Genomic DNA, 17,361 nt, shown 5'->3' with positions numbered 1-17,361 from the left:
CGCCGCCTCCCTCCTCTCTCCCACGAAGCCGCCGCCGCCGGACCACCCACGCAGACGCAGCCGCTGGCCTCGCCCTCCCTCGCCGCCGCCTCCCTCCTCCCTCCCAGGCAGGCTGCCCGCACCATTGCTGCCGCGCGCCCGAGCTGCTGCTGCTCTCCCCCTCCGCCGCCGCCCATGCTGCTGCTGCTCTCCCCCTCCGCCCGCCGCCCGTGCTGCTGTTGCTTGCCCGCCACCGCCCGTGGTGCTGCTTGCCCCCTTCGCCCACCACCAGCCGTGGGAGCTGCGGCCGCCACCATCCGCGGAAGCTCCGGCCACCACCAGGTATGTGGCCATCTTTTTTTTTGTAAATTTGCATGTTACTTATAGTATTTAGGGTAGTTATAAAATACATGGTCGAGTTTGTTGAGGGTCACAAGAGGCGATGATAATGTTGAGAGTATGCATGGGCATATAGAAGGGAAGCATTGGTGGGCGGGCGGGAAGTGCCGGTAAATGGGATCTAGGGTTTTCACTATGTTGTAAATTATGGGATGACCAAGATCGTTCAGAGAATGAAATTGGACAATCAAAACTCCATAGATAGCACCACTCCACCACTAAACTTCTTAGATGTAACATTGCATTACCTCATTCACAAAGCAGCAAAAGTAACATTGGCTTTCTACTGCTCCATATACTCTATATACGCGCATACATGGTAATTATTAATAGCCCCTAATTGGTTTTTTTTGTTATGCAGGCGATGCTTCGAGGTGGACACGAGGGGCGGCGTCGCGGGGGTGTTTGACGGGGCGTTTCAGATCTTCTTCGACGATTCTCTCAGAGGGTCGTTGGTCTTCTTCGCCGGCTGTCGGTCACGCTTCGAGGGTGAGAATCCGTTCGCCTCTCTTGTACCTAGGTTTTTCTTTATGTCTAGATCACCAAGTCTGTCGCGATACCTAGGCGTCTCTTCCCGAGCGTAAGGGTTACGCAGATAAATATGCATTAGTGGTCTCGCATATTATGAACCGTAACTCTTACAGCATTTATCGGGACAGCCGGCGGATGCGTAGTTGGGTACGTTCTCCGTGCTCGATCTACCCCGATCCGAGACAGGATTTCGGTAGCGCCTCCCCCTTGTTCTCCGGATGCACACCCCTCTCGGCTTTTTGCCGAGACGTGTATCGGGAGAGCAGCGGGGAGGTGCTGCCGAAATTCTATCTCGGATCGGGGTAGAGCTGGGAGAACGTACTCAATCTACGGATCCGGCGGCTGCTAGGAGCCCACCTAGTAGAGTTTCAGGTTGATGCACGCGTAAAATAAATAAATATATGATGCATTTATTTCCTATTTGATATATAAATGCTATGTTCGTCTGTTTTGTTGCTGATTAGAGGATAGATAATCGTGGCTGGATGTACGATGGCAGAATCAGTCAGTGGAACTATACTGATGAATGGGGAGAAAAGACCGAGCAATTTGTGGATAGGGAGTTTGCCATCCCTAGCAGACCTATAAGTGTTTGGTGCCCTTGTAGTAAGTGCGCTAACCGAAAGGCACAGGACAAGGAAACTATGAGTATGCACCTGATCAAGTTTGGGTTCACACCGTCCTACAGGATTTGGACTTACCATGGAGAAAAGGCAAAGAAACGTGCTAGGAAGGAGGTGCGGCAGATTCAACCTAGGGGGGAATATGACACTGGTTTTGATAGGTGCTTAGAAAACTTGGCTAATGGTAATGTGCCTGAAAGCCCTCATGTAGAGGTGGAGACACCTCAGGATACGGAGACAAGTGAGGACCCGGAGGAAAACACAAAGGAGTATTATGAGGCTCTGTTTGCTTCGCAGAAACCCCTACATGAAAATTCAGAGGTTACCCAACTAGATGCCATCGCTCGCCTTATGGCCTTGAAGTGCCATAGGATCTTGTGCAGAGATGGGTTCGATGAACTTCTGGTCATCGTAGGCAGCCTTCTGCCGAAAGGGCACCTCTTGCCGCAAAACTTCTACTATTCGACCAAATTGCTCAGTGACCTTAAGATGTCATCTCAGCAGATACACGCTTGTCCAAAGGGATGCATGCTATTTAGAGAGGAGCACGCTGACACAAATTATTGCATCAAATGCAATTCCTCTAGGTACTTTGAGGTAGACCGCAATGGTGATGGTCAGAAGAGGCAGACCACGGTTGCCAAGAATATCCTCCGCTATCTTCCAGTTCTACCGAGGATCCAGCGGCTCTTCATGACCGAGGATACTGCCCAGCAGATGAGGTGGGCCGTGGAAGGAAACAGATACACCGACAAGATGATACATCCGTAGGATGGTACTGCATGGAAGAACTTTGTCAAGAAATTTCCACTGAAAGCAGGTGACCCGAGGAGCGTAGCAGTTGCGATATCAACCGATGGGTTCAATCCATATGGTATGTCGGCTGCAGTATACAGTTGTTGGCCAGTGTTTGTTATTCCCATGAACCTCCCCACAGCGTGCGCATGAGATCAGAGAACATGTTTGTGTCGATGATAATCCCAGGGCCCAAATACCCGGGCAAGAACATGAATGTGTACCTGGAACCGCTGGTGGATGACTTGGTTCGTGGCTGGGAAGGTCGCGGGATCCGAACATATGACGCATCAAAGAAGGAGTACTTCGATATGTATGTGTGGTACCACATGTCCCTGCATGACCTGCCAGCACGTGCTTTGTTCTGCGGGTGGTGTACACATGGGAAGTGGCCTTGCCCACAGTGCAGGCAGGCCGTGACTTTCTTCTGGCTAAACAAGGGAGACAAGTATTCATGCTTTGATGAAGCTCGACAGTTCCTTGAGCGGAGGCATGCATACAGGAGTGATGTAAAGAGTTTCAAGAAAGGCCGTGTTGTCCGTGGCCCGAAGCCAATTCCGAAGACCGGAACGGAAATCAAGGCCGAGTTAGATGCTCTTCAGCCTAGCCCTGATGGGAATGGTTTCTTGGGATATGGGGAGACACACCAATGGACTCACAAGCCGTGCTTATGGAAGCTCCCTTACTTTGAGTTTCTCGAGCTCTCGCATAACATTGATGTAATGCACACCGAGAAGAATATCAGTGAAGCCATTTGGAGCACGATTGTGGACACTGAGCCTCCTGTCGCTCCCACAGGGCGGCCGCGTAGGAAGAATGCGACGCGGGTACTCACTCCTAGTCCTAGCCCCCCTCCCGCAGCCGATGATGATGACGAGGAGGAGGACCAGGAGCACCACGGGGGTGGGGAGGACCAGGAGGAGGAGGGGGGTGGGGAGGACCAGGAGGAGGAGGGGGACGAGGAGGACCTCTCGGAGGATGAGCGGTTGGGGAACTTAGTGTTCGATCCTGATCCAAGCCTAGAGTGGCATGAGCCGGAGGATTACCAGTACGTTCCAGCTGTGGAGAGGCTGAGGCCACGTGATAGGAAGCCATATCGGCGTGGGATAACACAGCTCCCCGCGCTGAAGCACTGGCGCTACAGGCACGTTGTTCTACAGCCCTATGGAAGGAGGTACATGTTAATTTTTGGCATTTCGTTATCGCAATTTTGTCATTATCAAAATTATTATCACATACATATTGATATTGTCGTTTCATGGTGCAGCTCGTTCCAGTATGAAGACCCGTCGCAGAGACCGCCACGTGGGTACTCGAACATCCTTGGGGGCCTACTTAGATGGTATTTCCCTGGGATAGTCAATCTCCCTACTGGTGGCTGCGACGTAGCTTGGAGGTGGGCGCACTACAGCCTCGCGGAAGATCCTCTTGGCCGTGGCACCGCGGCGGATTTGGTTGTTGCCAAATTCTGGGTACGTGACTTTTGACTTCTTACCATTCATACACTCTCCTTGGTTCACAATAATTGCACTAATGCCCCTTGTTTTACCTATGTGCATGGTTGCAGAAATACTTCAAGAGGGCCGAGGGCAAGGAGAATGCGTGCGATGATGTCCTACACCAGCTTGCAAGGAAGAGGGTGACTGGCATGCACTACGAGGCACGTGTTCAATGCGTCCGCGACTGGCACGCCGACCGCTTCGTCCACATGACTAAGGAGGACGCTCGCGACACGCTCATGCAGCCGTGGCAGTACTTGCAGGTATTTGCATTTATGTGTTATTGATTTCTTTATCGCCATGTAGTTTATTTTACCATAATGGGTTTATCTTGTGCATGTAGAACCCTCCTCAGTACGTCGGCAACGACGATAGGTGCTTTCGTGCGATGGTCATGTGGTGGACATGCCCCCAGTACCTCAAGAAGCACGAGGAGGGCAAGAAGAAGCGGGCAGAGATGCGAGGTGGATCGCATATCCAAGGCAGCATCCCCATCTCTCTTCACCTGCAGAAGGAGGTGAGCAAATTAATGGTTCCTTCATTCTTTGAATTCATGTTATATATTTGCTAACTCTGCAAGGGTGTGCCACTTCACTCTATTACATGTTCTCTTTTGCAGGAAGTCAAGACAGGAGCGAAGCCTAACGTCTTTGCCGTGCTAAAGAAGATGAAGCAAAGGAAGACGCCTGATCCTGAGACGGGGTCCGTGTGGGTTAACCCGCAATCCGAGACCCAGTGCACGTCGTATGTCTCCAAGTTCAAGCAGAAGTACGGCGAGGACGCCAACCTAGAGGCCGAGGACTTTGACCCTGAGGTCGCGGTGCTTGCGGGAGAAGGCTTGAAGCATGGCCGCCTATGGTTTGGTGACGGGTGCGTCGACCCAGCGAAGGTTCCCTCTCTCCACCAGATCCGTCGTGGTCGTAAGAGCGGCCAGCCTGAGGTAGAGCCCCGGCCATGGGCTTCGGATCTAGCTGTCGAGCGGTTATGGGTATGTTCTTCCTCGGGCCTCTACCTTTCCTTTACATGCACATGCTTTCCATTGAAATGTTAATGACATCGCGGACACATCGTAGGCGGAGATGGGATAAAAGGAGCAGGCGGCCCAGGAGCACGCACGGAACTTGGAGCGGCAGGTTCTGGAGTATCAGCAGCAGCAGGCACAGATGATGCTGCAGATGCAACAGCAGCAGCAGATGATGCAGCAGCATCAGGCACAGATGAGCTGGCTGATGAGCCAGACGGCTCTGTCTTCTCCACCGGGGAGTATTCCTGCTCCTCCACCTTACTCCATGCCGTGGATGCCGCCACCGCCCACTCAGACCCCGGGGACACCTATCACCGTGAACAACATGAACATCATCCGGAGCATGAACCGCGGTGATTCCTCCTACACTTGTGCCCAACCCGCTACTTGTGCTTGTTCAAGTGATCATTATGCAAATGATAAATGCCAATTCCATCAAACCTACTTGTGCTTGTTCAAGTGATCATTATGCAAATGACAAATGCCAATTCCATCAAACCTTGTAGATTATGTGTCACAAGGCAATGACGATGAGGCGGGCGCAAGCAATGGAGGAGGACAAGGTTGATGGCATGGTCTTCATGCACTCGTCGTTGTAATGGATTGTTCGCACTTGTTATGGATGTTGCACTTGTTATGGATTGTAATAATGGACATTGCACTTTGTTATGCATGAATTATGTGTGCTCTATGTATTTGTGGTGTTGTTGATGTGTTGGTGATGCTATGGTGAATATATGTTGTATATGTTATATATATATATGTGAAATGCAATTTTAAAATGCAGAGATTAATGAAAAGCAGCAAAAAAATGAAAAAACCAGGGGCCTTTGCCGTGTGTATGCACACGGCAAAGGACTTTTGGTCACTTTGCCGTGTGCATACACACGACAAAGGCGCCACGTGGCGCAAGCCTGTGCTCCTGGGAGCTGTCTGGGGCGTGCCTGTAGGGGCGTTTGCCGTGCGTGCTAGGGCTAGGCCGCACGACAAAGGTGAGCAGACGGCACTGGCTGGGCGCACGGCATTGACAGGCGCACGGCAATGAGTTGTGGCGCACGGCAATGTCGGGGCGCACGGCAGCCACCCAGGCGCACGGCAAAGAAGTGACGCACGGCAGAGATGCTCACGCACGGCAGCGATGGCAACGCACGGCAAAGGCCTTTGTCGTGCATTCCTTGCATGCGCACGGCAAAGATGGCTTTGCCGTCGCAAACGTTGCCGGGCAACCTTTGCCTTGAGGGCACGCACGGCAAAGCCGTTGCCGTGCGTATAGGCCTCTTTGCCGTGCAAAGTGGAGCACGGCAAAGGCTGGCTTTCCCGTAGTGATTGTCCTTGATATGGCATGAGATAGTGGATTATCACATATTTTGCCACCGTGGAGAAGAGCATTCATTCCTCTAGTGTCGGTGTATATGTCCACTCCAACCAATGGGTTCAAAAAGAATTTGCATTTATCTTGCAAGCCTTGCCTTCTTTGAATATTATCGCTGTCTCTTGTCGAAAATTGTGTCCAAGAGATGCAAGGGGGATTTTTGTTCCAGCGGAGCAGCCTTGCCCTTTTCCGAAATAGGTTTTGGGACTTTAGCTTGAGGCATTGGGCATACAAAGTTGGGCCAGGTTTCCTAATAACAACAACATTCCATCAGAGACTCACAGGGGCGGAACCACGTCCCGGGCAACTAGAGCCATGGCCTGGGGCACAACGATTTGCCTGGTCTGTTACGTATAGATATTTTTGTGCTAGCCCGGGATGTAGAAGCCCTTTTCTGCCACATGATGTCGAACTGGCCGATAGGACAGAGACGATGAGGAAATCCCGCACAACATCGACCGGCTCAAACCCTTTCCCACTCTCGCAGCGGCCGGAGCACGTACGCCGCCATGCCACGCCATTACCGCAGGCTCGCCGTACGGCCAGAACCCGTCCCAGCCATTGTGCCCTCTGCTCCTGCTCCTGCTACTTGGTTCGGCTTTCCTTTGTTTACTAGCCACATCCGCCCTCATTAGATCATGTCATGTGCGTCTCTGCAGCTTTTTGTTGGATTTGCAGGTCTCAACCAACTGAGTGTTAGGTTGATTACATTTTCCGCAGCTTTGCTTCTCCTACTCACATGTTGTACTCCTCTGGTACTCCCTTCGAGTTAGGTTGTTTATACGATTGAATCTTGTGTCTTGGATTGAATGGATTTGTGGACTGTCTAGAATTGAACTAAGGGTTTCAGTCTACATCATATAGATGCAGTGGTGCAGTGCAAAGAAGGATCAGTACCACCTTGGCGTTTCACGGGAATTTATGGTGAGTCTCGTAGAGAGAATCGACAGCTCACGTGGACTTTGTTACGCAGACTACATCAGGCCCGAGATCTCCCATGGCTGTGCAGCGGTGATTTCAATGAGACATTGTATAGTACGGAGCATTTCAGTGAGCGTGGAAGGGAGGAATGGCAAATGAGAGCTTTTCGAGAAGCTGTTGAGGATTGTGAATTGCAAGACCTTGGGTTCTCGGGCCTACCTTACACTTGGGATAATAGGCAAGAGGGACTAGCCAATGTCAAGGCCAGAATTGATCGGGCCTTTGGCAATGAGGCGTTACTGAATTTATTTCAGGTTGTGAAAGTAAAGCATGTGAGCACGGTAGAGTCTGATCATTGTCTAATTGTGACTGAACTACAGAAGTATAATCAACAAAGGTTTGCTGGAAGGCGCACTTTTCACTATGAGAATGTTTGGCAAACCCACGGGGATTATGACAAGGTTGTAGCGGAGTTGTGGCATAATGCAGAAAAGGGGACTGGTTTGGAGGGTTTCGCTAAATCCTTAACTAGTGTCGAGAAGGGTCTGTCGAGCTGAGGGACAGCAACGTTCGGAAATTTCAAAAAGAAGTTGCATAACCTTAGAAGGGAGTTGGATCGTGTCCGACGAGGATCCATGGGTCGTGGCCCATCACTCGAGGAGAAAAGACTGATGGAAAGAATAAATGAGGTTCTCTTCCAGGAAGAAGTTTGGGTTAAACAGCGGTCCATAATTAATTGGCTGAAGTTAGGCGATCGCAATACAGCCTATTTTCACGCACACGTAGCTCAGAGGAGGAGGATGAATGCTATTACGACTCTCCAACGTGAGGATGAGACGTGGTGTGATGAACCTGAAAGTGTTAAGGAAGAAGTGCAGAGTTTCTATAAGAAATTGTACACATCGGATGGGCCACCGATTATGGGTGGGTTATTGAATCTGGTTTTTTTTTTAGATAAAGGGAGCCCCGGCCTCTGCATCAAATGATGCACACAGCCATTTTATTGAAATATTCAGCGTTTAAAGTACGATCAAAATTAAGATTACAATCATGGGTCAGCCATGGTTGCAACATGAATCAACCAACGGAACAAACGACACGAAACAAGGCTAGCCATACTCTATCCTATTACTGTGTCGCCATCCAGTAGGCCGGAAAAAGAAGTCCTGAGTGACCTCCAACAGCCGATTGCACCCAGTAACCAAATCTTTGCGCTGGTCCTCCTGAAGAAGGAAAGCCCAAAGTTGAATCCAGTGCACAGCTCGAAGAATAACCTGCAAAAAGTTAGTACCCTTTTGATTATTAAACACAATATCATTTCTGGTTCGCCAAATTGTCCAGCATATAGCAGAAATCCCAATCCTAATTTTAGTCTTATCCTTCATTGGAACTCCATTTAACCAGTTCCCAAACATATTATTAATATTCAACGGAGGTGGTATGTTATATGCAAAATAAATCATTCTCCAAACAATTTTAACAAAAGGACATGCAAGGAACAAATGATGAACTGTTGTACATGAGGAGAAGGTTATTGAATCTGGTACAGGAGAAGGTTGTACATGAGGACTATGACATGTTGAACGAACCGTTTAATGAAGATGAGGTCAAGCGAGCTTTATTTCAGATGCATCCTTCAAAAGCACCAGGTGTTGATGGGTTTACTGCGGGTTTTTATCAGCGACACTGGGATTTGTTAGGTCCTGATATGTGTGCTGCTATTCTGGGTTTTCTGAATGGTGGTGAAATGCCGGCTTCGATTAATGATACAGCTATTACTTTGATCCCAAAGGTATGGCGGCCCCAATCCATTAAATAGTACAGGCCGATTTCTTTATGTACTGTTCTTTACAAAATTGCAACAAAGACTGTTGCTAATAGATTGAGGCCGGTGTTGGAGTATACTATTAGTCAAGAACAGAGTGCCTTTGTGCCTGGCAGGTTGATTTCTGACAATGCACTCGTCGTTTTCGAATGTATTCATTCAATGAAGAGGAAAAAGAGAGGGAAAAAAGGTCAGTGCGCTGTCAAGTTAGATATGATGAAAGCATATGACATGGTGGAGTGGCCCTTTGTTCAAGCTATGATGACCAAATTGGGTTTTCCACCTAGTTTAGTTTGAGTGATAATGAAGTGTATCTCGTCAGTCAAATTTTCAGTAAAGGTGAATGGGGTTTTGTTGGATTCTTTCTCCCCTTCACGTGGAATCAGACAAGGTGATCCGGTGTCGCCATACTTATTCCTGCTATGTTCTGAGGGTTTGACGGCGTTATTGCACCACTATAACACGGGGTTTATTGACAGAGGAGTTCGGGTCTGTAATAGATCTCCATGGGTCTCCCATTTGCTGTTTGCTGATGACAGTTTAATCTTCATCAATGCTAATGCTGTTAGCGCTACGAGGTTGAATGATATTTTAACTATTTATTATGAGGCGTCGGGGTAGAAGGTGAACAAGGAAAAGAGTGCAATCTTTTTTACTCCTTGCACTCCGGATGATCACAGAGAGTCGGTGAAGCAAGTGCTGAATATCCAATCTGAAGCCTTTAGTGAGAAATATTTAAGTCTGCCGACAGCGGTTGGTAGATTGACTAGTGATGCGTTCGAGTATATTGTTGAAAGTTCCAGGGGGAAAATCAATGGATGGGCAGAGAAAAACCTTGCATACCCGGGGAAGGAAGCATTGATCAAATCAGTGATCCAGGCCAAACCGTGCCATAGCATGAGTTGTTTCCTACTGTCTAAGGGTTCCTGCAAGAAATTAACATCCCTCATGAGTAAATTATGGTGGAGTGGGAATTTGGACAAAAGATCTATGCATTGGATGGCATGGGACAAACTTGCCATTCCAAAGGGTCAAGGGGGTATGGGCTTCCGAGACATGCATGCCTTTAATGTGGCATTGTTGGGCAAACAAGCCTGGAGGATTCTTACAAACCCAAATTCTCTTTGTTCCCAGGTTTTGAGTACCAGATATCTGCATAACCAGAACCTGATGACTGCAAATGCACCAAAAGCAGCGTCGAGGACTTGGAAGGCGGTACTAGCGGGAAGAGAGGCTTTGAAACTGGGCTTGATTAAGAGAGTGGGCTCGGGTGATTCTATCTCGATATGGGAGGATAACTGGATACCGAATTCAGTCTCAATGCGACCCATGGGTCGTTTGAGAGACACGAATGTGACCCATGTAAATGAGTTGATAGTTGATTATCAGTGGAACGTTCCATTGATCCGCCAGCTATTTTTCGCTCCTGATGTTGATGCGATCTTGAGTATTCCTCTGCGACGATCAGCTGGAGAGGACTGGACTGCTTGGGACAAGGAGAAATCTGGTGTCTACTCGGTGCGTTCAGCTTATAGAGCTCTTGTAGATAAGAGTTGGAGGGAGGAGGCCTTGAGACACAGAGACAGTCCTTCCTCTTCAGATAATGACACTGATGTTTGGAAGCGTCTGTGGAGGCTTCCAGTAGTACCAAAGGTGCGTGTGTTCTGGTGGCGAGTTCTTCGAGGTATCTTACCAGATTATGGGACTCTGTCACGGCGACATATAAAGGAAAACAGCACCTGTGGAATCTGTAAGGCAGAATCTGAAACTTTGATGCATGCGCTGATTGAGTGCAACCATGCAAAATTGTTTTGGGATATGGCAAAAGATATGCTATTAGTGAAAATACCGAGACTACACCCAGCGACATGGTCAAGGGATATTTTGTGTGATCCTTTGATTAATACAAAGGCGAGAGCGGTTATTATTACAGTAATGTACTCGATATGGACTTCGAGAAACAATCTTACACATGGTGAAGCTGGTTTTAATCCAGTGAAGACTATGGAAGTTGTCAGGGAGACTCTGCAAGCGCTTGAATTACCTGTTGACAAGGTTCTGTCTAAGTCAGCTAGGCCTTCTTGTAAGTGGCAGAAACCGTCGACGGATGTTGTCAAAATCAACTCGGATGGAGCCATTCGGGTGGAAAACAGTTCAGCGGCGACGGGAGTGGTAGCACGGGATGCAGTGTCATTCCGAGGAGCACTTGGAAAGTATTATGAGGGCGTCTCTGATCCCCTCACAGCTGAAGCTCTCGCGCTACGTGATGCAGTTTTTTATGCTGTCCAGAAATGTTTTACTAGAGTGGTGTTCGAAGTGGACTGCGCCAATCTCGTCTGTGGTTGGCATGGTAGATTGGGCGATCGATCTTTGATCAGGCCAGTTCTAGATGAGATTAGTGAGCTAGTGAGTTCCTTTTCTTCTTATAGCATTAGTCATATCCGGAGGGAGGCTAACCAGGCGGCCCATTCCTGCGCAAAGTTTGCGAGTCTACAGGATGGATCCTTTGCTTGGGAGGCTGACCCTCCTGGTTTTCTTGATCACAGCCTGAGGGCTGATTGTAATGATATGACTGTGGATTAAAAGCAGCAGGTTTTTTACGCACTCTTTTCCTCACCAGGGTACCGAAGGGGACTGGGAGGTTTTTAATGAGGCGGCATGCTGGCTTAATAGAAGTTGTTATCAAAAAAAAAGAATTGAACTAATTCATTAAATTCATAATTTAGTATTCTATGTTATCACTAATCTCAGAACCCAATCAAACATCATCCGAAACAAATGTCTCATTTAACGTAACTAGCTAAAGAGTACAGCCGTCAGATGTCTTTTTTGGCAAAAAAAAAAAAAGAAGAAGTTAACAACAATTTCATCTATGCTAAATCGGTGTTTTTTAGTAGTTCTTTGTGCTTAATTTTGGCCAGGCTTGCTTCAATCCTGACTCCGCCATTGAGCTCACTTGAATTCCAGTTCAGAAACAGTCCATTTTTCGTGGAAATCGAGAAATTTTCCCACCTTCCAGCGATGCTCTACTATCAGAAGCCAGCAGCATACCTTGCATCATCTTGCCAAACTATCGTATCTGTCCACGCATGGTCCTTCTTCAAGTCAATATTTATTTGGAGGCGTTTGGGGAACGCGACTGGGGAGGTGGAGGACGCGACTGGAGATTCTCTCATATATATGTGGAAAATAAAGTATGTCAAAACCTTGAATTCTAGCTGGACATGGTTTTCATCTATTCGACGCTGGCTTCCATTCCACCTGCTGCACAACAGCAGGGGCAATGGTATTAGAGAGTCTTGGAGCGCGTTTGGTAGCCTGTATGAGTTTCCTGCACCACTGCACTAGTGAGATGGTCCTCCCCGCGCGTCGCGAACGGGCTATTGGCCATGAAACGCGGGTTGTTTGGTAGCCTGGGCGGTCTTTTCTGCGTCGGAGAGGGAAGCCAGACCCCATTATTTGGGTGCGTGCACATACTACTTTCTTCCCTGCTCGTGCAGCCCACATGTTGTTTGGTTGTAGATATGGGCGAGATGTGGTAACCCCTCCGCTTAGAGTGGCGAGGTTACTCAGCACTGCTAATACCTGAATTGCAATACACAACAGATTCAGTTCATGAGACAAGGTGCTGCTAATACACGTCAACTACTTAGTGGACGATTCATCACGAGCGAATCAACTATACTTCATGATGCATCGCATGTTCATCATGTTGGAGATATGCCCAGAGGCAATAATAAAGTGGTTATTATAATATCTTTATGTTTATGATAAATGTTTGCATACCATGCTATAATTGTATTAACCGAAACATTGATACATGTGTGTTATGTAAACAACAAGGAGTCCATAGTAAGCCTCTTGTATAACTAGCTTGTTGATTAATAGATGATCATGGTTTTGTGATCATGAACATTGGATGTTATTAATAACAAAGTTATGTCATTGGATGAATCATATAATGGACACACACCCAAATAAGCGTAGCATAAAATCAAGTCATTAAGTTCAACTTGCTATAAGCTTTCGATACATATTTACCTAGTCTTTCGACCATGAGATCATGTAAATCACTTACACCGGAAGGATGCTTTGATTACATCAAATGCTATTGCGTAAATGGGTGGTTATAAAGATGGGATTAAGTATTCGGAAAGTGTCAGTTGATGCATATGGATCAATAGTGGGATTTGTCCATCCCGATGACGGATAGATACACTCTGGGCCCTCTCGGTGGAACGTCATATGATTAGCTTGCAAGCATGTGATTAGATCACCAGAGATGACATACCACAGTACGAGTAAAGAGTACTTGTCGGTAACGAGATTGAACAAGGTATGGAGATACCGATGATCGAACCTCGGACAAGTAAAGTATCGCGTGACAAAGGGAATCGGTATCGTACGTAAATGGTTCAATCGATCACTAAGTTGTCGTTGAATATGTGAGAGCCATTATGGATCTCCAGATCCCGCTATTGGTTATTGCTCGGAGAGGAGTCTCGACCATGTCTGCATAGTTCACGAACCGTAGGGTGACGCGCTTAAGGTTCGATGTCGCATAAATAGATTCGGAATATGAGATGGAGACCGAAGTTTGTTCGGAGTCTCGAATGGGATCCAGGACATCACGAGGAGGTTCGGAATGGTCCGGAGAATAAGATTCATATAAGGGAAGTTGATTTCTAGGTTTCGGAAAAAGTTCAGAATTTTTTCGGTGATAGACCGGAAGGTTCTAGAAGGTTCCATAGGGGTCCACCATGAGGCCCATGACCTAAGGGGGGCCCACATGGGCCGAGGGGGTGCTGCCCAGCCCTAATGGGCCAGGCGCACCAAGCCTCAAAGGCCCAGGCCGGCCACCCCTAGGGTTTCCCCAAAACCCTAGGGGGGATCAACTTGGGGGGGAAGTTTTCCCCCCTTTCCCCATCTTGGCCACCGGCCAAGGGCTTGGAGGAGGTGCCAAGCCACCCCTAGCCGCACCCCCCTATATAAAGAGGGGAGGGGGCAGGGGCGCAGCCCTCCCTCATCACTTGTGCTCTGGCCGCCTCTCTCTCCCACCGATACGTTGCTCCGGCTTAGGCGAAGCCCTGCAGCTTTTCTCCACCACCACCACCACCACGCCGTCGTGCTACTGGGATTCCGAGGAGATCTACCACACCTCCGCTGCCCGCTGGAACGGGGAGAGGACGGGCTTCATCGACACCGTACGCACGACCGAGTACGTAAGTGCTGCCGGATTGCAGCACGGACGATCGACTACATCAACAACGAGATTAATCTCGTAGGCTTTGGAATCTTCGAGGGTTAGTCTCGCGTATCTTCTCGTTGCTTCGATCTTGGTAGATTAGATCTTGCTTCTTCCTAGATTGGATCTTGGTTTTTGTTCATGTTCACGGTAGAAATTTTTTGATTTCAACGAACCCATCACATCACACGAAGGGTTTGTATATACCACCTCAAACAAGTTCATCATTACAGACCAAGGATCAGTTTCAAGCAAGTCCTAGCTAATGGAGGGATACGAGACGACCTCCCAAAATGAGCAGATCATGACCAAGGATGCAGAAGCACTAAGCAAGAAACTGGTTGCGAAGCTAGGTCCTAAGCCAATTCCTCCTCTTCGGTGGTTACAGCTTACGGTACTCGGCATACTTTGTCTGCATTGAAGTTGATAGCCCTGACCAGCAACTTAGGTTGGAACAGCTGCACCCTGCTGACAAACTGGGGCGTGAAGATCATTTTCATGTGAGCATAGTTCGTGATCGGTGTCCCGACGTATTGACGATGCCTCGGGTTGCGCTCCAATCCACAAGGAATAACTGTTAGTGCGAACGACATTCACTTATACAGATCTATGAATGAACTCAATGAGGATTACTACCTGAATGTACTCGTCCGTCGTATCTTCATCAGCAGCATAGAAGCAACAAACATCTTCACTCCAGTCTAAGTTGCCATCGGTTTTCATCTTCAGTATGACGGTTCACTTGGTCCTCCAGTTTCTGATATGGTTGTAGAGCTGAAAAGTGGTTACATGTATGCCAGCGAATGGAAGAACATTAGCAGCTACCTTCTTCGTCTGCTACTCTTTGAATCCCATGTTGAAACAGACACCGCTACGGACGAGCTGAACCAACCGATTCAGCACAAACTCTGATAGCTCAGGTTTCCAAACCATGGCTGATTTGCTTGAAATCAGAGACTGCTCAGCATTGATAGTACGAGCATAAAGATCAGGGGAGCCCAATGGCATGATCGCCTACATGACAAACACTACCAGATCAATGAACTACCACTACCACATCCACATCCTTAAGCAGCAGATCAATGAACTAGCACTACCACATCAATGAAGAGCGAGAAAATTAAGAGCGGCCTTACAGTCAGAGGATCCACACGCAGCACCGAGGTCAGGGAAGCAGGGGACCCTAGCGAAGATGCAGCCAGCACTAGTGTCCCAATGGTAGAGTCAGATGCAACCTGGACAACCTCCACAACCTCGACTGGGGACGAAGAATGTCTTACAATGGATTCGTTCAGACCACCCCTGTGTACCCACAAGATATACATCTAAGGCTAGGGTTTGCAGAAGCTTACCACAACCGAAGTCATCGACGCAGAGGAAGAAGAAGACCATCTGTGGCCAGTAGCCGCCGCCATAGCCACCGTCGCCACTGCAAGCCTCGCCAACCGTGCGGGTGAGGAAGAGCCGGCCATGTCACTAGAATAGCCGGCGGGTGAGGAAGAGCCGGCCAGGAAGGGTGGATGAGTGATGACCCACAAGTATAGGGGATCGCAACAGTCTTCGAGGGAAGTAAAACCCAAATTTATTGATTCGACACAAGGGGAGGTAAAGAATACTTATAAGCCTTAACAACTGAGTTGTCAATTTAGCTGCACCTGGAAAAGCACTAGTAACAGGGGTGATGTGAAAGCAACAGTAATATGAGAGCAATAGTAACAGTAACACAGCAGCAATAGCAATAACACAGAGGCGATGGCACCAGAAAATAGTTGATACTACTTCCAATGACATATAGAACGAGTATATTATGATGAGAGATGGACCGGGGTTCCCAGCGATCTACACTAGTGGTAACTCTCCAATAACAAGTGACAAGTGTTGGGTGAATAAATTACAGTTGGGCAATTGATAGGATTGAAAGCATTAAGACAGAACATCAAGATTATTAATCATGTAGGCATGTTTTCCATATATAGTCATACGTGCTCGCAATGAGAAACTTGCATGACATCTTTTGTCCTACCAGCCGGTGGCAGCCGGGCCTCAAGGGAATCTACTGGCTATTAAGGTACTCCTTTTAATAGAGCACCGGAGCAAAGCATTAACACTTGGTGAAAACATGTGATCCTCATATCACAGCCTTCCCCTCCGGTTGTCCCAATTTCTGTCACTTTGGGGCCTCGGTTCCGGACAGCAATATGTGCAAACAACTTGTAGATACAATCTAAGCAATAATTATAGAGCTTAAATCTACGATCATGCCACTCGGGCCCTAGTGACAAGCATTAAGCATAACAAGATTGCAGCAACAATAACTTCACAAACTTTATAGATAGACTAATCATAATGTATCATCCATCGGATCCCAACAAACACAACACCGATTACATCAGATGGATCTCAATCATGTAAGGCAGCTCATGAGATCATTGTATTGAAGTACATGGGAGAGAGAGAGTACGAACTAGCTACTGCTAGAACCCGTAGTCCATGGGGGAACTACTCACGGAGCATGATGGAGGCGGTGGCGTCGATGGAGATGGCTTCTGGGGCACTTCCCCGTCCCGGCGGCGTGCCGGAACAGAGATTCTGTCCCCCGAATTGGAGTTTCGCGATGGCGGCGGCGCCCCTGGAGTCTTTCTGGAGTTTCGTCAATTGGTATCGCATTTTTAGGTCGAAAGGGCTTATATAGGCGAAGAGGCGACGCAGGAGGGTGATGTCTACGGGAGCTTCTATTCTTGTAGACAGTGCTTGGCCTCCAAGAGCAGAGGGTTGTAGAACAGCAGCAAGTTTCCCTTAAGTGGATCACCCAAGGTTTATCGAACTCAGGGAGGAAGAGGTCAAAGATATCCCTCTCAAGCAACCCTGCAACCACAAAGCAAGAAGTCTCTTGTGTCCCCAACACACCTAATACACTTGTCAGATGTATAGGTGCACTAGTTCGGCGAAGAGATAGTGAGATGCAAGTAATATGGATGAGTATGAGTGGTAATAGCAATCTGAATAAAATATGGCAGCGAGTAAACATGCAACAAAACAGTAAACAAACGGAGATTCGATGCTTGGAAGCAAGGCCTAGGGATCCTGCTTTCACTAGTGGACACTCTCAACAATGATCACATAATAGGACTACTCTACACCCTCTTGT

This window comes from Lolium perenne, chromosome 6 (assembly GCF_019359855.2).
Source record: "Lolium perenne isolate Kyuss_39 chromosome 6, Kyuss_2.0, whole genome shotgun sequence".
In the NCBI taxonomy this organism is placed as follows: Eukaryota; Viridiplantae; Streptophyta; class Magnoliopsida; order Poales; family Poaceae; genus Lolium; species Lolium perenne.
This window is presented reverse-complemented; position numbering follows the sequence as displayed.